The following is a 20,579-nucleotide window of genomic DNA, read 5'->3' on the forward strand; positions in this document are numbered from 1 at the left end:
AAGCACACCACCTGCACTTAGTGAAGTTCTTGCAGACAATACTTGAAAAAGAGACCTCTTTTCAATCACTGAAAGTGTTTTCATCATAACAGTAGATTTTTTAACAAACCCCATCTTCACAGATACCACATTGTACTTTTCTTAATTCACGGCCACCTTGTTTTTGTCAATGGTGACGTTCAAACTCCAAACTGGCGAAACTCTTAAAAACAGCACGTACACTGTTGTGAAAATTAAGTGAAATCAACTTCCTTCTACTCCCACCATTTGGCTGGCGTTTCACTTCAATACTTGTTTTTCCAAGTGATATGTCAATTTGTGGCCTTTAGATGCCCGAAAAAAGCACTTCCAAAGCGCAATACATTAGCAGAGCTAGATAATGCATTGCTTTTGTGAGCTCCAAGCCAGTGTAATGTCCACTCTTTCTTGACTGAGCTGCTGCCGCTCACCATAACTATTCCGTCTCTCTTTAATTTAACCATGATGAAAAGATGTTTCAAATTTGTAATCATCGTCAGTTCAAAGATTAATTTGCTACTCGATGTATGCAAAAGAACATCTTTTGTGATACCAGCTGACACAATGTACAAATATGAAATTAGATTTTTTTTTTTCACAGAAGTCAGTAACCACACTTGTAAAAAGATTAAGCAACGCTTTACAGATAAATTCACTATTGTGCTATCTTCTTTTTACCCCTTAAAGTTCAAATTCTTATACAAATCATCCCTGCAAGATCATGTTTTTGTGTTCAGGTCAAAACCATCCGGACAAAAACAAACAAACCAAATAAGGCAGGAAGCGCCATTCCAATTTTTTATATTCTTTATAAATTCTTATACAAATCATCCTTGTACGATTATGTTTTTTGTGTTCAGGTCAAAACCAACCGGACAAAAAACAAACAAACATATGCATCCAGCTCCATCTGATTTGTTAAGGTGATAAAGACCACTATTGAATTTTTTTCTTTTAGTGAAGAGATGAATGAGAAAATCCTGGCAATTTGATTGCAAAACATTATATATAAAAGCTTATTCACGCACAGAGGTGAACGGATACAGTATGTGTTTTCCCTCCATTTCTCAAAAAAAAAAATCGCCACTTTTGAGTAGTGTTTACAGAATAATGATTTTGTTTGTGGTTATTCTAACCAAGGGTTAGGTCACTCTAAACCATTTCTTTATTTTTTTCAGTATTTGCACTTGAAAAATTTGTGAAAGGCACAACTACTTACCAGATCTGATCCAATCAGGCTAAAGTCAGCATTAATTAAACTGGGATCTGGGTAAAACAAGAGAAAAAAAACAATTAAAAAACATAGAACATGGACATATATAAAAGGTTCATAGCTGTGTAACCAAGTATTCAGGAGACCTGGGGATTCAACATCAGTAATTGTATGTACTGAGCAAGTTTGATAATGGTAGTAACTCATTTTTCAACACTTCCGACTTTGGCCTGAGTGAGTCAGATCAGGTCGCATATGTTGTTTAATTATGCAAACAAAATAACAATGTTTGTACATCAATTGATGTGTATTTTCTCAGCTTTCAGAAGTATCTCTTCTTTGCTCTCCTGCTCTTTCTCTCTCATCTTACTCTCCATCAACCCCCTTCCCCTCCCCCATCCCCCATCCCCAATCTGCTTTAAGGTGCTCTGGGTGTAACAAAGCAAAATGGGTCTTGTCCAGCAATTTTATTTTTATTTTTACTTTTATTTTACTTTTTTCCCTAATTTTTATAGGAACTGCATTTTGAGGAGAGCGAGAGCAATCGCTCTGTACTGCTCTCCTTAAATCTGATATAGGAGAGTGATTTTTAGCTCTTCTTAGTAGACCATTCTCTCATTACATTCTACTGTAAATGGTCTGAACAGCTCTCCTTGAAGGCTCCAGAAGAGCTATTTAATGCTCTCCTGCAAATTCCAAATGACAGTCCCTGATTTGTATCCCTTAAAACAGGCAGTTTTGAAATATCATCAAGTACAATGTGCGATTCCTATTCTCTGCATTTATACCCGCAAACTTACAAGCATACAAGTTAAAAACTTTAGTTAAAAGACTCGTCAACCCGATTAGCAAGAACTCTTACGGCAAATTCAACCTCTACATCATTGCTTACGCTTCATATGCAACTTTCAACAGAAAAAAAATTGATGCCTGACATTATGTCAAAAACAAAAGCACTGGGCAGTGAAAAAAAACTGATGGTGGTTAAGATGCGGAAATATATTCTAAATATGGAATACATCACAACTTATCGATAGTGCACCTATACTCTGTCGCTGGTAGACTTCACTTAGCTAAACCACTTGATCCTTTGTTTTGGTGGTTATATTGTTTTAGATGGTATTTTCCCTTGTCTTTAAAAGTTTAACACAGACAAACGTTTACTTTTACCTTTTACTTCTACACATGACAAATTCACCAAACAATTTTTGTACTTTTTTTTTAGATTTCTTTTAATTTCTGAAAATGAAATATTGCTTTTAAAAAACTCACATTTAAATCCAATTGTAACACCAACTAAAATTAAATGTCAAATAGCTCTTTGGAAGAAAAAAAATGTTATCACTGATATTAGCTTATTCACAGCTATTACAAACAGCCTTAATATTCTGAAAGATCTTCATAACCTTGGATGTTTTTATTTTACAAAATGCTCCAGAGATAAAGGAGAATTGTCATGACAAAGCATATTTATTGTTTCAGCCATATCAATTATCATCTAACATTTGTGCAACACACCAAATTTTAGTTTCTACCTAATTCATTTTATTGTTTTAACTTAGGCCTATATTTTAATCAAGTTACCAGTTTAAGGCGATTGGGATCATGCAGGAACCACATTCTTCCAGTTTTAGCCATTTCAAACTTTTAAAAAAGCCAATAAATGAATTTTATATTTCCATATGTCTTGCAGTTCTTGAGTTTAAGGCCAATAACATATCAAAACTTAAGTTTTGGGTGATCTCCCACTGAGTAAAATGGGGCGGAAATCACACCCCTTATAAATCAAGCCTTAGGATCGCCTTTATAGAACCCATACCATTCTTCTTTTGTGTCAGCTTTGGTTGTCTCAATAACTAAATACTAACACCGCTAGGTTATTAACTCCCCTCCAACCTGCCTTAAAATGGATGGAAATACACAATATGTCATTTTGTCAACATTTCGCTCAAAAAACATTTCGCTCTGAAACTGGACCAAAGTATATCTAAAACTTCAAAACCTGAAACATTTCATCCATCACCTTATCAATACAATTAGCCACAAAAAAATGAAAAGCTTAGTAATTATGCAAATATATGCAAAATTAGTCTTTATACTAAACCAAACAGATTTCTCAGATTCAGTTAGATGTATATCAGCACGTACACATGGTTCACTGTATAACATGCCGTATGTTTGAACTGATTTGTATAAGTGACAATTAAATTATTTAAATGGCATTAACACCAACCGCAGTGTAAACCAAGAAAGCATTTGAACTGTATTTGCACAAATGATATCAATTAAAAACAATTAGCAGTTAAGCCTGAATTGTGGTGTAAGTGTAGATAGACGGGTCTCGCCAAGGTCGGAACGATACTAACAAAGTTCAAGTGCAATAGATGCAATTATATATATATATATAAATATCTGAGTGACAAGGGAAGCGGCTGCTGGGAGGGACAGCATATAATACAATACAGTGCAAATCATGCATAGAAAATGATAAACCTCTTTTGCCTCGGAGCAACTCTACCAGCTTATGATGCGAACACAATGTATAAGAGCCTGGGGGGAGAAGCTTCGGGTTTTGCATAGCAAGTTGCCGCAAAATCTCACAAACTTATTGTCTTTTGATGTCATCATTGTCGTCAGGATGCACTGAGCTCCACTCAAACTGCCAACATGATGGGACATGGGCTATTGTTGGAAAACGACTGCAGCAAATCAAATCGGTTTAATAAACAGTGCATACTTCCCGAGATAGATACATCAGAAATCACTATTAATCATTTTTTATCACTTTCTTCTTGGAATCTGTGACAATGTTTTATCAGGTACGAAATGTGCGCTTTATATTTATCATAAAAGTTATTCTTCTTGTGTGAACTAAACATAAATCATGTTCTTTGCGCACATTTGAACATGGCAGATTTAAAATGGTGCTGTTTTACTTCGCAAATGGTATGTATAAAAGAATTAATTGTGCTAGTTGTGCCATCTTATTATCATATCATAATTATTTATATCATATTTATCATATCACATTTATTTTCTTCAAAATACATGCAAAAAAGATAAAACAGCAAAACAGAATAAAATTATATGGAGGAGATGCAACAAAGGCAGAAGCCTGAATAAATCGTCGCACCACCTGAAAAGTTCTTCCACAAGTTTTTTATATAAAACAAAGATAATTAATTATAACAAAAACAAGCATTCTATGCCTCAATGAAAATCATTTTGGTCCAGTGGTCAAGAAAGTTCACCCGTTATTGTGGTGGCAATACACAGATAGAACTAGATAGATCAGCAATTTGGAAAAACAAAGGATTGACTTCTATTTTTGTTCCTATCAAGAAACAAAACATTAAGAGTTCAATAATTAACCAACAGTATTGATGAGTAAGCTTAATACATGGCTCAATTCTGGACAAGACACTGCTTGTCCGTAAAACAGTGCCACAAGCCAACTTTCAAGCGCAATGTTTGTCTTCGCTCCTCCTTCTGTTTTAAAAATGCAAGAAATACTAAACTAACAATTTGGCTAACAGTTAACGTACAAAGTTCACAGGATATTCTGAAGACTAGCCTTATAAATAAAAACATGTGCGAATACATTGACGATTCCTCACACCACATGTAATGCTCATTTGCATTTCAGTGCAATTGTGGGGTGAAGCTCTTTAAGGAAGTTGCGATGTGATGTGAGTAACATACCGAATTATCATCATCACCATCGTCGTCATCGCTGCACATGCTCTTCATTTAACTCATGAATCTTTTACGCACACAAAACAAAATATGATGACTTAAACGATATAACTCGATATGGTGCTGACGGCCAGTTATATACAGCGGTCTTCTAAATAGCCTTAGCAACACTATTGACATCAAGAATCATAAGAGGCAATGTAAAACTAATATATCATTGAATTCATTATCTACTCATTCACTCACATGCTAAGTTCATTCCAGTCTTCTTAGTACCAACATAATACACCATTGACACACGATACCGTTCATAATTCCTCTACCATCAATTTGTTAGGAATCCATCTATCTCCATGAATGAAAAGTTGGACCAGCCAATTTAGTATCAAAGAACGTAGGTGCTGGTTGTTCACGCGGAGTATCCGACTAGGTTGCCTCCCTGCTAAGGCCAGGTGACGTCAAGCACCAGGAAAGTGGCATACTTTGGTGCAATTTGCAGGAAATATTAAATTAATGTCTCTCTAGGCTTTCCTTTATTTTGTTCTGGTGAAAAGCAATACTCAATGTGAAATAGTGATGGGAAGCACAAAGATAATAATAACGATCTGCTCAACTATGGATATTTAAAACCCAACTCTATTATTGGGTACCACTTACAGAATACAACTATTTTCGGATTCCTGACTGCGAACAACTAGGTTTGGAATGCTGTCTACAGGTTTTATTTGTGAACATGTTCTACAAGTGATATCATGTAATTTGTGACATTCCCAGAGAGTCCAGAGAGAAACTCAAGTTTGATTTGGGTAGGGGAGGGGTGTTTTACTGAGAATTTGAAAGTGGACCCACAAATTTTCCAAGAAATTACCAAAAGTTAAAATTTTTAGCCAAATTTAATGCAAATTGTCAAATTTGTACAACTTTTCCCAACATTTTTGGTAAATTTTGAAAAAATTAGCAAAATTGAGATATTTTTTGGAAAAATTTTGAAGAAACAAAATGACCCATCCATGTACCAAAATTGGCCTTAAAAAGGGGTCATTGCGGGAGACATTATGAAAGTGATAGCGCATGTTCCAAGATATACTACAATCTAAATGACATTAAGCCTGGTAATGTTAGCCTTAATAATAAACAACGAAAATATATAATGAAATGTGGGAACCGTATTATTTTCACTCAGGCTAAATGCTAAATTTATATGAAAACGATACTCCAACACAAAGTGATGTCATCATACAAAATCTAAATTAAGTACCGATTTACAATATTGAATTTCCAGATTTTCATCAATTTGATAATATAGTTTTTAAATTTAGGTTGCAGTTCAATTGCTCTCTGATATCAGTTCTTTTCTATTCCTCTCTATCAGAGATGCTCTTAAAAAAATCATTCCCACCCAACTTGACATCTTTATTTTAATCCAAAATTACTTCCCATTGACACCAACGCAAGTCTGAAATCATCAAGACAAGACCCCACCCAATATTGCAATGATATGACGCATCAAAGGATTGACCAAAAAACCTGGTGAAAAAAAAGATGAAAAGGGCAGACATTTTGCGGTAATAATATAAAGAGCTGCGAATCTTGTCAAAGAAAGAAAAAAAAATAATAATAATTTTCAGTTGATAGAATATTCTCCCCATTAGAACCATATTTGAAGAGGTTCATGCCATTAGTGCAATACTGATGAGTATTATACTAGTATTCGGATGCAATTATCAATTACTGGAGAATTCTACAACAAAATTGAAAAAAAATTATCTACCACATACATGCGCGCGAGTGAAAACCCCCCCTTAACCACTTCTGAATGTAATCGCTTGCACAGAGTGATGAAAACTCCTGGTGATACCACGGCAGATTCCTAACAAATTACTTACTTTCACTGGCCATCAATTACTTTTAAAACAAAGCAATACATGGAAATAAAAGAAGTATTAGTAGGTCTGAATGATTTTCTCTTGTGTTTCTGGTATAATCTTGGAATATACCATGCCACAAAGATGCCTACATATGACCTCGGGGCTAACTTGGATGGTGGATGTCGTTCCGCGAAACTCACCCTCAGGCTATTAGGGTAGCTAATATATTACCTCATCTTCCAAGGTCATGGTTTTCACACTTGATCCAGTGGCGTGCGGTTCAGATTAATTGGCAGCGATATTGTGCCTATTATACAGCAGGGGTGATAGCCACGTGCAGTGCTGGACTTTTAAAGACCGATGAGCAAGTTCACTTCTTAACCACATAGAAACAAAAGGAAAAGATAAATAAACATTTTTGACTAAAGAATTAACACATTTCTTTCCTACAGTTTTAATTGTTGTTATTATCATTTTAATTGTGGGTTTAAGTGAACCACAGAGTTTTTGCTTCTAAATGACTCTCTCCACCCAGGTGTATAAATGGGTACCAACTTATCCTGGGAAGGTAAACACTACAGAGTCACTGAGGAGTAAGTCAGAGATGGACACTCTGACCCGTGAACACATACAAATTTACCTTGACCATTTACTTCTATAAATATGGCTTTTTGGAAGACAGTTGAATTGTTTTTATCTTTTGATTCAATGGGCTATTCCATTTGAAATCCACACTTCAGAGGGAGTATGGGTTTTAAACAGAATAAAAAATTGGATAATCCCATTTGAATTTTTTTACAGACATGGAAGGCAGCCATCCTCCACAAAGACATTACAATAGATCGGTCTTACAATAATACATGTTTGTAAAGCCGCCTGTATCAGTAATATTTTTGCTCCAAATTAATGTTTTTATCTGTCTTTCACCTCTTGAGTCCAAAAGAAAACCCTCATTTAGAGGCATATATATGGAATTCTACAATATGTTATGTTTTTAAATTGTATTATTTATTTCATATGTAATTTATTTATTTTCATTCAATTTTTTATTCACAGAATAAATAATTCAATTATTGATCAATTCTAAATATACCACCGAATATAATGGCTTCCATTTTTAACCAAAAAAAGTCACACTATTTTATTAATTTAAATAGCTAAAAATAAAAACCTCCTTCAGCAAGGCCATCGTCCTTTTATCACATACATATGAAAAATTGTCAATTAGTTTCTTAATTATTCATAAGATTTGCGATATATTATACAACCTGTAACATTCATGTTGGGCTTCACAACTCATTATGTTTTTATCTTCCTTTTAATTAATTTCAATTAATCTATAATGTCTTCATCCCAGTTCTCACTTTCATGCTCGTGCCAATTTGAATTTTAAAAAAATATCATCTATGTGTACGAAAATACTGGTTTACAAAGTCAACAATTTCATAGAGCAAAGAGCACCATACACACCAATAGTAAAGGAGAGAAAAAAGGCCATTAATTAATCACGATGCCATCCAGCGAGCTGTGTGCCAATCACAATACAGGCCGTGAAAACCCGAAAGGTAGACCTGGTTTCCCTGACAAAGCGTGTCAATAACTGACCTAATTTTACGCCAATACCGTATTGTCACGGTCCCAGCCGATCACATTGATTTCTCCTGTCCAGCAGCAACAAAAATAATGTTGACAATCCGCAAAATTAATTTCACCATTCCTTTCCGCAAGTGACGTGTGTTACCTATTTACAATACATGATTACAGAAAACATTCAGCGCACACATTGGGCTATTCCATTTAAAATCCACACTACCCCTGTGGAAGTTTTAGCTATTTAAAGTCTGCCATAGAGGGAGTATCAATTTTGAATAGAATATGCAATTGGGTAACTTCCATTTGCAATACTTCCTCCAGTTGTGGAAGATATAGGTAAAGCCATAATACAGGGGGAGTATAGGTTTAAAAATGATCAACTCTGACCAATTACATTTGAAAAACATTCTCCCCCTGTGGAAGATATTTCCAAAATCTTCCACAGGGGTAGTGTGGATTTCATCTGGAATAGCCCATATTTTTGCAAGGGGGAAAAATTGATGTTGACAATCACAGACGTCAAACTTTTTTTCTAGTGTAGATTGCAATATAATGTCAGCACATAGTAAATCATAATATTATCAGATAGCATGAAATAGGTTCTCTCATTATTTTTAACTGACACAACTAGATTTGATGAAATGACGGGACATCAAGGGCAAAATGGTTGGTATTTTTGAACGTGACAAAATCTCAGCAATTTTAGCGTGTATCCAACAAGCATAGGTTATTGTGGAATCCCAAACAGCTGCAGGGTACTGTTAGCAGTAATGTTCCCATTTTCACCGCTGCAGCTCATCAAGTCTTGCTCACACGGTCCCGGGCACACGGTCAGGAGTAACTTCAAGTAAGGCAGGAGTATCTTTAGGAGTGGCTGACCATGTGATCGATGCATGATGTAACGCTGGGCACCGGTTGAAAGTTGGTGAGGTTGATCTCTTTCGTGGTTCTGGCATGACCACTTAGCATGTGTGGTACTTATTAATGTTGGATGAAAAGTTTAAAAAATTAAGTTAGAAAAAAAGACATTTTTATCAAAATTTCATTTTGTATCAATAATCCATTATCCAATGCACTAAGTCTTTCATCATGATGATAATATAACCCCACAAACAGTTTCACCTAAATTTTTGCGATAATACCGCTTCAAACAAATATACACCAAAGAGAACCCTACTCTAAAACATGAAGAGACATATATTCCTGATCAGCATACTTCAATTTATATCATCAGTAAACATAATTTACAGGTTTAGACTTTCTTTATTTCAATTTTACTTACTGTGACCAGAAGCATGAAACCTGGAGTAATTTGGTCAAAGTAGCAGTTGGTGTAATACGGTGTGTAAGTTTACACTCAGATGTAATTACTGTGTGAACACAACTTCGGTGATGAGATTCTTACGCATGTGGGCATGTGGCGGGCATTTATTGAAGCCAAAAGTAGCAAGGAGGGGTTCTCTTGTACCCTGAAGGTGTGATGACAAATACATTAGGATCTTCATATACTCTTATATTAAAGTGTCACATGAGGTTTTTTGTTTTGATGAGATGAATTGACCAGTTTCTGACATTGATTACCTGAAGTTCTTTTCACTTAAAATATTATGATGTGGAATTCACAACATTCACATTACTGGTAATTGACAGCATCAGTTCAATGTATAGCTTAAAATATTGATACATTGCAGCATTTATATGGTGACGAAAATAAAATCACCCCGTTTTACGTCGGGCGGATGGACTTTTCATGTAGGGTCAGTCTGTCAGAATTTTTTTTTGTAGAAGCTAAAAGAAAGCTAAAATATAACCAAAAAGCTTGAAAAATCTGGCAAAAATTTGATATGCCTGTATTATATCCTTAGAGATCTAGTACTGCTGTCTGTCAGGCCTTGTGCTACAAACATTACCAACCTCTATATTTGATCAATCATATCAAACAACTTGAAATTACTATCTCCCAGATGGGCGGGTAAATTTGAAATTTTACTTATAAACTGTACAACAACATAACCTGACATTGGTGGGCAGCCAAGTACACCTATGAATGAGATCATGGGAGGACTTCTAGGATGCACTTTCTATTTGGGGCTTAAAATCCTGTTCTCCCCATTTGGGAAATGATTATCAATTAAAAGTGCTCTGACTCCAAAAGAATATCATCAATATTATTATTACTACCCATTTTCATCCATAAACACATGTGCATCCTTTTTGGTTTGCACACATGTAAGTATACAGTATTTCTCCTCCCACTCATAAACCACAACTTCCACAAGCGTCACCCCATCATCATCATTAACGCTGGTATCAATTGGAAGTCACTACCGGTATCTTATCACCTGGAATTGGTTCTCAACACCCACACCGGTAGAATCGAGAGAGGCAGAGGACAATGTTGACCAACTGGGCATCAGCATCTTGAACTCTTGACTACGGTTTCTTGAGAACTCAGTGGGGCTATTTATGCAGCAGCGAAGACGGAGACAGTTATCATTTATGAAATCAATCACAAAGATGGGAAAATGGGGTTTCTTTTAAACCGTATCCATTACAAAATATTTAAATTGTATTTTTCTTGGAGAAGATAAATAAGTAGATTTTGCCAGAGGGTAGTGTAAGCTTCAAATGTTTCCTCAACTTTTTAAGTGTTTTATAAGGGTTTAATTAAGTTAACATTCAGTTGTTGTTGTTTTCCTTCTTTCTTTCTTTATAAAGCCAGGTCTATTGTTTCTCATTTGGTATTGGATATTGCAGTGAATTCATCTACGCATGCGTTTGTGCATACATGTGCACATGTGCACAACATGCTGGGGTGGATGTATCTGTGTGTTTGTGAGTTAACACTTGGAAGTCTTGCATTAAGGCTTTTCTGCTTCTTTGTTTCAGCGAGATCATCATAAATTGAATGGATTGTGGCCCAAAATTTTATCCCTTGGCTTTATAAAATTAATGCTACTCACTTCAAGTAGAAATGAAATTGAATCATTCCTAGAATATTGAACATAACTGTGGTAGCAAAGATAAGTGATAGAGCTTTGAGCAACTTTGCTGCTTTAGCCGGCATTATAACGAAGGATTCATAGAAACCCAAAGATTGCATTCTTTGCACAGGTCATTTTGTTCCGACTGTGAATAGGAATATGAAAACAGAAATTTCTTTCCGAATTAGAAGTATAATATTCAACAAAGTCACATTTTCTATTGTAATTACCCTTATTTGTTCATGCAATATGGACAGGGCTGCCAAAAGCTGGCCGATAATAAAAGACAGAGATAAAAAGACTAAATAGCATCTGCCGTTAGGGCAAAGGCATGCTGTGATTGGTTGCCGACCTGCGCAATACGACATTTTCTGTCTAGTTGTCAGAATTTCAGACGCGAACTAGTCTTTTTATCTGTCTTTCATTATAGGCTCGGGTGGGAGAGATTGAGAACTTCATAATCAACAGAACTTGTAGCCCAATTTAAAAAAAAAAAGCTGAAAATTTGTTTAGAAATGGGTTAAATTTGGTTCCTTTGTATGATTTGGAATCCTTTAAAATACAAAGGTGCATCTGCCTACCAGTATTTTACACAATTTTGGAATTTATACAGCAAGATCCATTTTATTAACCCTAAATAAAAAAGTCATTTGGAGCTTCACTGATCAAGCATTATTCTTGGTCAAGCCATATTCTATGGTCCTTGGTCAGGCTAACTACGGTCCTTGGTCAGGCTAAGCTAATTGTATGTCAATACTAGGAATATACGATATATGTGTAGCATCACTACCGTGCTTTGTAGAAGTCAATAATTATCTGCATTTAAGATTTTGAAATTTCTAGCCTTTGGTGAAATGGCCAGGCTTATCGCTCTAAAGCAAAATGAAACCCAGGATTTGTTAGAAAAATGAATTTTTGAGTAGAATGATGTCGAGATCCATATGCTAGATTATGAAAACATCTGTGAAGTGCTAATTAAGTCAAACTAGAGGGCTCTTTTTCAAACAAGAAAATACTGGAATTTTGGTTGCAGGAAAGCTATCATTTATGCCATTTTACTATGCATGTGTAATTGGATATGAACAATTATCATTTACAAAATGTATACCTTTTATTCCATTTACTATGCATGCGTATGTAGTGCGCAATTGTTTCAAAGACCCGTATTGAAAAATAGTAGGGTATTGTAAAGGAATTCTGGAATTTCTGTGCAAAATAATATTAACTTCCAGACATCTGGTGAAAAAGTGCAGAAAACAAACAAAAATCAAAAATGATACTGTACAAAAAAATTAATAAACAGATTTTCAACCTGAACAGGAATAAAACATAATACACTCCTATCTCCTACAATTTGAACTCCAGAATTCAATCAACTCATCAACAAAACTCATCAACAATTTGTTGAATATCATACTTAATGTCTACCAAACCAAAAAACACCAAGTTTTAGCACAAAACAATTGAGAAAATAAACGGATTGACCACTATGGTCTGGTCCTTACACCTCCACTGTTGTCCATCTCCATGCAGGATACCAAGACATATAGAACCACAGAGAGGGCAAGTAGTGTTCCAATCATTATGTCAACCACACAGGAAGCCCTATCAAAATATTGAGTACTCCTCCTACAGGAAATGAATGTTGTTAAGGAAACCAGAATCACACTTTTTCCGCTAATTTTGTAGGTTTTCTTCACAAATGTATAAAATGTAAGACATATCATTTGAGTGGAAGTGAATCTTCACACACCTATCTCAAGTTTTGGTACATTCAAGCCATTGTGTAGTCTTTGAAGGTGAGTGGATGGGATGGCAGGAGCAATTTGTTCCCAGTTTAAGCCATTTAACTAACAAAATGCAGTGTAATTCTAATAATACATTGATCTTACAAAGCCAATAATCACATTTCACATAGGTCCATCGGTTTTTAGAGTTAAGTTTTTGGGCTTTTCCCCCATCCTGAGAAACATCATGCCCATGCATGGGGCAGAGATGACACCCCTTTACATCAAGCCTTTAGGTCTCCTAGAACCCATACCATCCCTCTTTTATGTCATGTTTTAATAACTAACTCTCCTAAGTGCTCCAAATTTGCTAATTAGGTCGAATGCAGTGGTGTTCACCATTAAAAAATTTCAATACAATTTCACCAGTGAACCAACAACAGCAATACCTTTCTGATAATTCTGATAACAAAAAATAGTAAAGAAAATAATTTGTATAATCTTAAACTTGTTCACACAAGCAAAATGAAAACTAACCCAGAAATTTTTAGTGACTTATCCAGGTTCACCATTATCAGCTGGTATGACTTCGAAATGATTCACATCGAAAGTAGGACTTTTTTTGACCGGTTAACCCCCTTTTTTAGGGCATTACTGTCTGAAGATCTATCTAAATGAAAATAATTAACCCATCACAGTATCTCGACTCAAATCAAATATCTTTGTACCTGAGAAAATTCAAAAGAATTTATTTCTCCGTCACTTTGTTTTGTTTTCTTTAAAAAATATCAAAGTTAAAATATGCGTAAAGTAAGATCCCTTATCTCTTGTCAGATATTTCGATGAAATAAAGTCAGCACATCTTAATATTTTGCATAATTATATATTTCTTGATAATAATCTAGGAATGATTCGCATCAAAAAGTATGAGTTTTTGTGACCGGGTAAACCCCTTTTTTAGGACAGCACTGTCTGAAGATCCATCTAAATTGACATGATTAACCTATCACAATATCTGTACTCGATCAAGTATCTTTCTAGCCGTAAAAATTGGAGGGAATTTATTATTCAGGCACTTGTTTCATAATGTACATTTTACTCAAAATATTGAAGTAAAATATGCAAAAATCAGATGTTCAGATCTGTTATCTTCAACCAAGTCAGGTGCTTCGTCAAATTGAAATAAAATCAGAGCATCAAGATATTTCGCATCGATATCAATTGACCAATTCTTTCTGCACTTTTTCACACAGACATACCTCCGGAATGCACCTAACAATGAACAGGTTCATCTGACAACGACAACACTACTGTGACATGCAAACCATGTCAGAAATCTCATCCCTCAAGCTTTATGGCGATGACCTACTTCAAGTGAGCAAACAGCTTCCCGGGTCCATCACGTCAACAAGAAGATAGAACAAGTAAAACTTGGTGAGAATTTTGAATTCGGACTGAAAATCGTCAAGGTGAAGATGATTGTTTTTAGCTAACGGGATGTATGCCGACTATTCCTGTTTAGTTATGCCATTTATGATGCAGAGTTAATTTTGACGTTCACACATAATGGGAACATAGACTCTGATACAAGTGGTATTATCATGTTTTAATACAATCCTCACAAATGTACTTAATTACTGAAAACAATGCAACAAATATTTAAAACATCATCTTTTACTAGTCACAAAGTTTTGAATTAAGGCCAAAAAAAAGATGTTTGCTTGCTCTCAACCGACCGACCCTATAGTTTGGAAATCAGAAAAAAGGTGTTTTTCTATTTACTGTACAAAAGAATACCGACCCTATTTTGGAAAGTCCTGAAAAGGTTTTTTTTTTTTTTTTTTCAAATTTTTGCATTCTGAAGATGTAAAAAAAATGTTTTTTAGAGCTTGTGTTCAACATTTTAGTTGTTTTGTAATATTAGTTGATTAATTTTGACACCAAAATTGTCTGATTTTTCATATTTTGAGCCTTAATTAATACAAACAGTAGTTTGCTTATAATTATTTTTTTTTAAATCCTGACCAACCGACTGACCCAACTTTTAAAATTCATTTGAGGGCAAGCAAACAATTTTTTTTGGGCCTAAATCTGTTACTTTTACAATACATTGCATTTGATACCATCAAACTTCATCAGGCAACTGACCCACTGGGTTGGTCATGTGACACCATTTACTAATATTTGAATAAACTAACATGTACTTAATACTAGTATATCCCGGTTCCCATAAATTTTCTTCTGTTAATTTTATGCGAAAAAGCTTGTCATGCTACTGGTTTTCTGTATAATCCGATCATTAGCTTTGATGGTAAATGAGGCATGAGCAATCAAGTTCAATGACCTTTTTCTAGAGTGTAACTTCCGCAAACTTTGTGTGTATTTGGCATATGTAACTATTGTGTAGAATCATGTGTCTGCAATATGTGAAAAAAGTTCAGTTTCTTCTGTACAACGTTTTCACTTTTAATTTTATTTCCTTATTAGGGAAAACAAATTTGTCTGTGACTTTTTGGTTGAAAACGCTATATATATTCACTGTGCAGCATTTTTTTTTCATTTTTGGCCCATTTTCTTTTCTTTTTCTCACTCCCCCTCCCCCCCAAGAAAAATCTCAAAAACATCGGAAGACACTGTTAAAATGCCAATTTATGAAAATGAGAAGGATATATTGTTTTTCCTTTTTTCATGGCATTATTTGACAAATGAAGGTTCATTATTCCATCAATTTTATGGTGACCATCCCCACCTCAGCTGACCTGACACAACTGATACTTGGACTTCCGCCTGCTTACTCGTTCACTTACTTGCTTGCTTGCTTGCTTGCTTGCTTGCTTGCTTGCTTGCATGTCAGTCAGTTAGTCAGTCAATCCAGGTCTGACTGACACAAGTTGTCTTAGTAACTAACCGAAGTCACGTCGTATCCAGGAAGTGTACCAACGTCTTCCCCCTATACCCCCTGTACAGAACTCTTAAATCTAATATAGCCTTTTCCTGCTGCTAGTCTTGCCATTTCATTCTGACTCATGCCAAATTACTCGCCCTTTTTTTGCCAAAAATCAACATAGGAGGCCCCCCACAGTCAAAAGTCTAGCCTGTTTAAGAGTTGCACGAAAGCACAAGAAGGGGAAAAAATAACAGCTAACCTGACTTGCTTGGATGAAAGTGTGTCAATGTTTGGGTCTATACTTAGACTGATGATGATGTTGTGAGCTAAAATCGTACAATTTTTATTACTACTGCGCTATTTTTGGGTAGTATCGGGCATTTTCCTGTTCAACAGTAAATGCCTGTGTACACATAACCAACTAGCATGTGTGTACTTAGTTGTCCAGTAGTTAATGGAGTTTTTTTTTTCAAATGCAGTACACAGTAGCATAATAATATAAAACTCTCGCAAATCCTTTACTAGTGACTTTGAATAATTTTCTTCTCACCCATGTTAGCATACTATGTGGACAGATTTTGTGGGTTTTCATAACAAAAACTTGGGAGCAAATCTTGGAAATGACACATTTTGAAACATGTTCATCAGGTTTGGTAGAGTTTTTGATTTAATTGTCAAAACCAATTGAAGAAACCTATTATTTTCTTGCAGACAGTTTTGGTCAGTGAACCGCTGACTTTTTCAAAGCTTGTTGTTGTGATGATCCACTATGGATCAAAGAGTAATTTCAGATCAGGAGGAGATGGCGAGGAGTTATGAACAGAGATGAGGGGCTCTACAATCTAAGTCATGTTTATGATCCACTGTTGAAGTCTGCAAGCAAGACTATCGCTACAGGAAGTCACATAACTTCAGTCAATTGGCTGTTGGATCATCACAACAACAACAAGCTTTGAAAAGGTCATTTGGTTCACTTACGAAAGTGTCAGCAAGAAATTAGTAAAAAGTACATTTTGTACTTTTAAGTTTAAAAACTCTGTGAAAAAGAAATATATGCCTATTTTGAAAGTTCAAGATCCTGGTAAAAAAAAAGAAATTTACTGATTAGCTCTAAAAATCACAAACTGAACCTTTGTATATAGACCACCTTTAGCACATCCTGAAATTTAAAATTTGACAATTAGTTTAACCTGGTTCCATTACTTCAGTGAGACCTATTTTACAAACGTGAGTGTCCTTCCGCAGACTTAATCACATTACAAATACAATGACTCTTGAGAATGGTCCCCAGAAGACTATCTGCAAGAAGTTAGTTAAACATCTCTGTAGCACAACACTTTACATTCAATAGTCCATTATGTTGCCTGGAGAGATGTGACATGCAAAGATTTACACACATCAAATCAGCTCCTTTATTGTAACACTTTTGTTTGAGGCCGGAACTCGCTAAAAAAAATTGGTGACAGGGATTTGCGGACACAATGACCCTCATTTTTCAACTCCCTCTCACTGAATGACCCCCTGTTTTGTTTTATTCAATTTACTGTCACCAAAGGTCTTCCTTTTTAAAGAATTTTTAACATATTTCTGATAATCTTTCACAGAATGACCCAGTATTTTTTCTAAACTTCACATTATCATGATTATATCAATATTTTCATCAAATTTAAAAAAAAAATTAACATTTTGATGACTTTTGATAATTTTGTATCAAAAAATTTGTCACCTTCCATATTTTGACCCAAATTATCCCCTGTCTCACAGAAAGATCCACTTTCATGGTAAATTGTTTTCCCATCTCTCAGAAAAAACCCTTTTGGGGGCCTTCTCACCAAATGACTCCCTTTCCTGGTGTCGAACTAGTGTCCGCACATCGCCGTCACTTCCAAAGTGGAGTGCCTCCCCAGGTTTATTTGAAGTTAAAAAAGATGATGTACAACAGAGAAACACAAACAAACAAAAAATTAGAAACAAACAAACACACACACATGCTCAATAGAAGAATATATTCTTGCTTCCTCCAAGCAGTGACATGACACATCTTCTGGTGGTGACAACATTCAATCAGTGGCTATCTCTTTTGCACACAAAGGCGGCAAATTGGCATGTGCATGATGCAGGTTCATTAAGCATTACTGATGTAATCATCTAGAAAACTATTACACCTCTGGCACTACATATCACACTATGGAACAGTGACATTGCTGGAGTTACCAGAACAGCATGTTTCAAGACCAGCTCCCGACATGTACACTCACCTGAAAGATTGTTAGTGTTTCTCAAATATCATCTGCGCAACATAAGTGATGAGCAACATGCAACAGGAAACGGTGTTTAAGATAATTACAAATTTTATGGTAGAGTCTCTTAAATGTTGATGTCTAAAGTCAACGTAAGGTCGACCCTTCATGTAATTATTTCGTGTAAGCTAATCCTAACTCTAACCCTAATCCTAACCCTAATCATAATCATTTAATCATAATCATAATCATAACCCTAATCCTAACCTAACCCTAATCCTAACCTAACCCTAACCTAACCCTAACCCTAAACTAACCCTAAACTTAACCCTAACCCTAATTTTGTGTAAAATTACATGAAGGAATAACCCAACGTAAGTTGTTGTGGATCCTGGGGTGTTATACCCCCCTGCCAAAATCTGTCCCCCCCCCCCCCTCCCCCACTTTTGAGTCCTAACAGTTCCTCCCCTCCCACTGAAAGTGATCCAAAAGTAATGATTATGTAGACAGAAAACCCTTTTCAAGCAACATACTGACCGGTATATTATGAAACCACCTACTACTAGTTCATATTGAAACCCTTTAATATCAGGGTGTGACTCTAGAATATGAGGCACATGGGTTTACCATAATATTACTCACAGAAAATCAGTTGTGATTCAAGATGTTAAGCCTTCAACCAGTATAAATTTGTAAACAAAAACAAATGCCTCACTAATAATCATAATATGATGTGGAGTCTTCATACACATGTAGGTATCTGCTGTAAACGACAATCAATCCTATAAATTAATGTTCATTAGGGGAAAACCCCAAAATTTTACAGGAAAATTTTAACCTTATTTAGCAATTCCAGAAAGGACAAGAAATAATTGCTATAATTTGTAACAACATATTCATGTTTTGAAAGCAGGTTGCAAGCAAAACAAATTCAAAATTGCAAACTTGACAATAACGAACATGAGATTTATTTACATACACACAAACCATTCATGTTACATGATCATGGCGTAATCACAACACACGCCAACTTCCTCATTGCTGCACAGCGTAATTACTCAAAACCAATTAATTAACCCATTCAGGCCAAGAAAAAAACATTGTTTGTTTGCCCTCGACTGACCTACCCTTGTATTCTAAAAATCAAGAATATAATTTTTTATGTCCAGAAGAATTAAACACTCATTTATTTTTCTTTGGAATTTTGACTTCCTGAATTTTACCTCAACCAATTTTATTTCCGATCCTTGCATGTATTAATTTGTGTCTCGCATTGTCTTACGCCCTGCTAGGGTGAAGCATATAGGCCGCCTCCTTCTTCATTATTTAATAATAAAACTGTTTTAAAACATAAATAAAGTGATTACAGTATTGAAATATCACAATGCATGCATGGAAAATGAAGTAGGTTTTGTCTGTGATTTCAAGTTTTTCCAACCAACCACAGTCCAGATAATGTAGAGGGCCGACAATTTCCTTTTTTGTCCTCATTTTGAATTGTTCTATTATACCACACGATGCCACACCCATCGCACAGAGTCAAGCGACATGTCTGCATCGTTTTGTTCCTCTCATTACTGTCTCTCTCTCCATCTCTCCTCTCTCTCAATCTCTCCACTCTATAGGCGTGTTTCTATTGGGACCGTTTACCGGTAAAAAGACGGTAAAGGGATTATTTCTGCTCAATAGAAACTGACCTTCCCCGCTATTTACCGGTAAACAGGGGCGAGTTTTTACGATAACGTTTTCCTTCTTGAGGAAGGAAAATAAGCGGGGCGCTTACCGATAACGCGTCAATAGAAACTCACTCCGTTCGATTGAATGCGCATACAGGGAAGAAAACGGAAGTTGAGTCGCGAATTTGACCTCTGCATCATGAGCTAGCTTGTTTATGTATTATACCATGATTATACCATTCCGTTCACAAAAATTCTTAGGCCTAATCACATACAAATATTTGACTCACTTGCTATAAATAAAGTAAAGGAAGAAATATTCATAATGCATTATCCCTGCATTATACAGATTATGCTAAATATTTAACATGAGTTATGATTTAAGACCCTAGTAAGAGCCATGAAATAAAACAACAACAAAAACAACGTCAGCGGATGAATCCAGCTGTGCATGCGAAAAAAAATAGAAATCAACTCGGATATCCGCGGCGGTGTGTGCTTCAGAAAATTAGAAAGATTTCATGAATCTAATATTATGTTGTTGATGTTAAATTTACTATGCGCTATAAATAATTAACTGAAATTAAACTGTGAAAGATTAAATTCTAAGACATATTTTTTTTTTTTTTCAACAATACTGAGTACTCACGTCGATATCACTGAGGGGGATTTCCCAA

General features: G+C 35.4%; 1 protein-coding gene across 5 annotated transcripts in view; it reads right to left on the minus strand.

Moving 5' to 3' along the window:
• Positions 1-20,579, minus strand: part of LOC140159074 (myocyte-specific enhancer factor 2C-like) — a 174,407-nt gene that overhangs the window by 89,265 nt on the left and 64,563 nt on the right. For 4 of the 5 annotated variants that reach the window (XM_072182406.1, XM_072182405.1, XM_072182412.1 and 1 more), the window contains exon 4: positions 1,238-1,284. The exons of the other annotated variant lie outside the window; for it this stretch is intronic. The gene's annotated coding sequence lies outside the window, so the exon portion shown is untranslated. The remainder of the gene's footprint in view (positions 1-1,237; positions 1,285-20,579) is intronic. 5 annotated transcript variants of the gene reach the window in all.

This window comes from Amphiura filiformis, chromosome 8 (genome assembly GCF_039555335.1).
Source record: "Amphiura filiformis chromosome 8, Afil_fr2py, whole genome shotgun sequence".
Classification (NCBI taxonomy): domain Eukaryota; kingdom Metazoa; phylum Echinodermata; class Ophiuroidea; order Amphilepidida; family Amphiuridae; genus Amphiura; species Amphiura filiformis.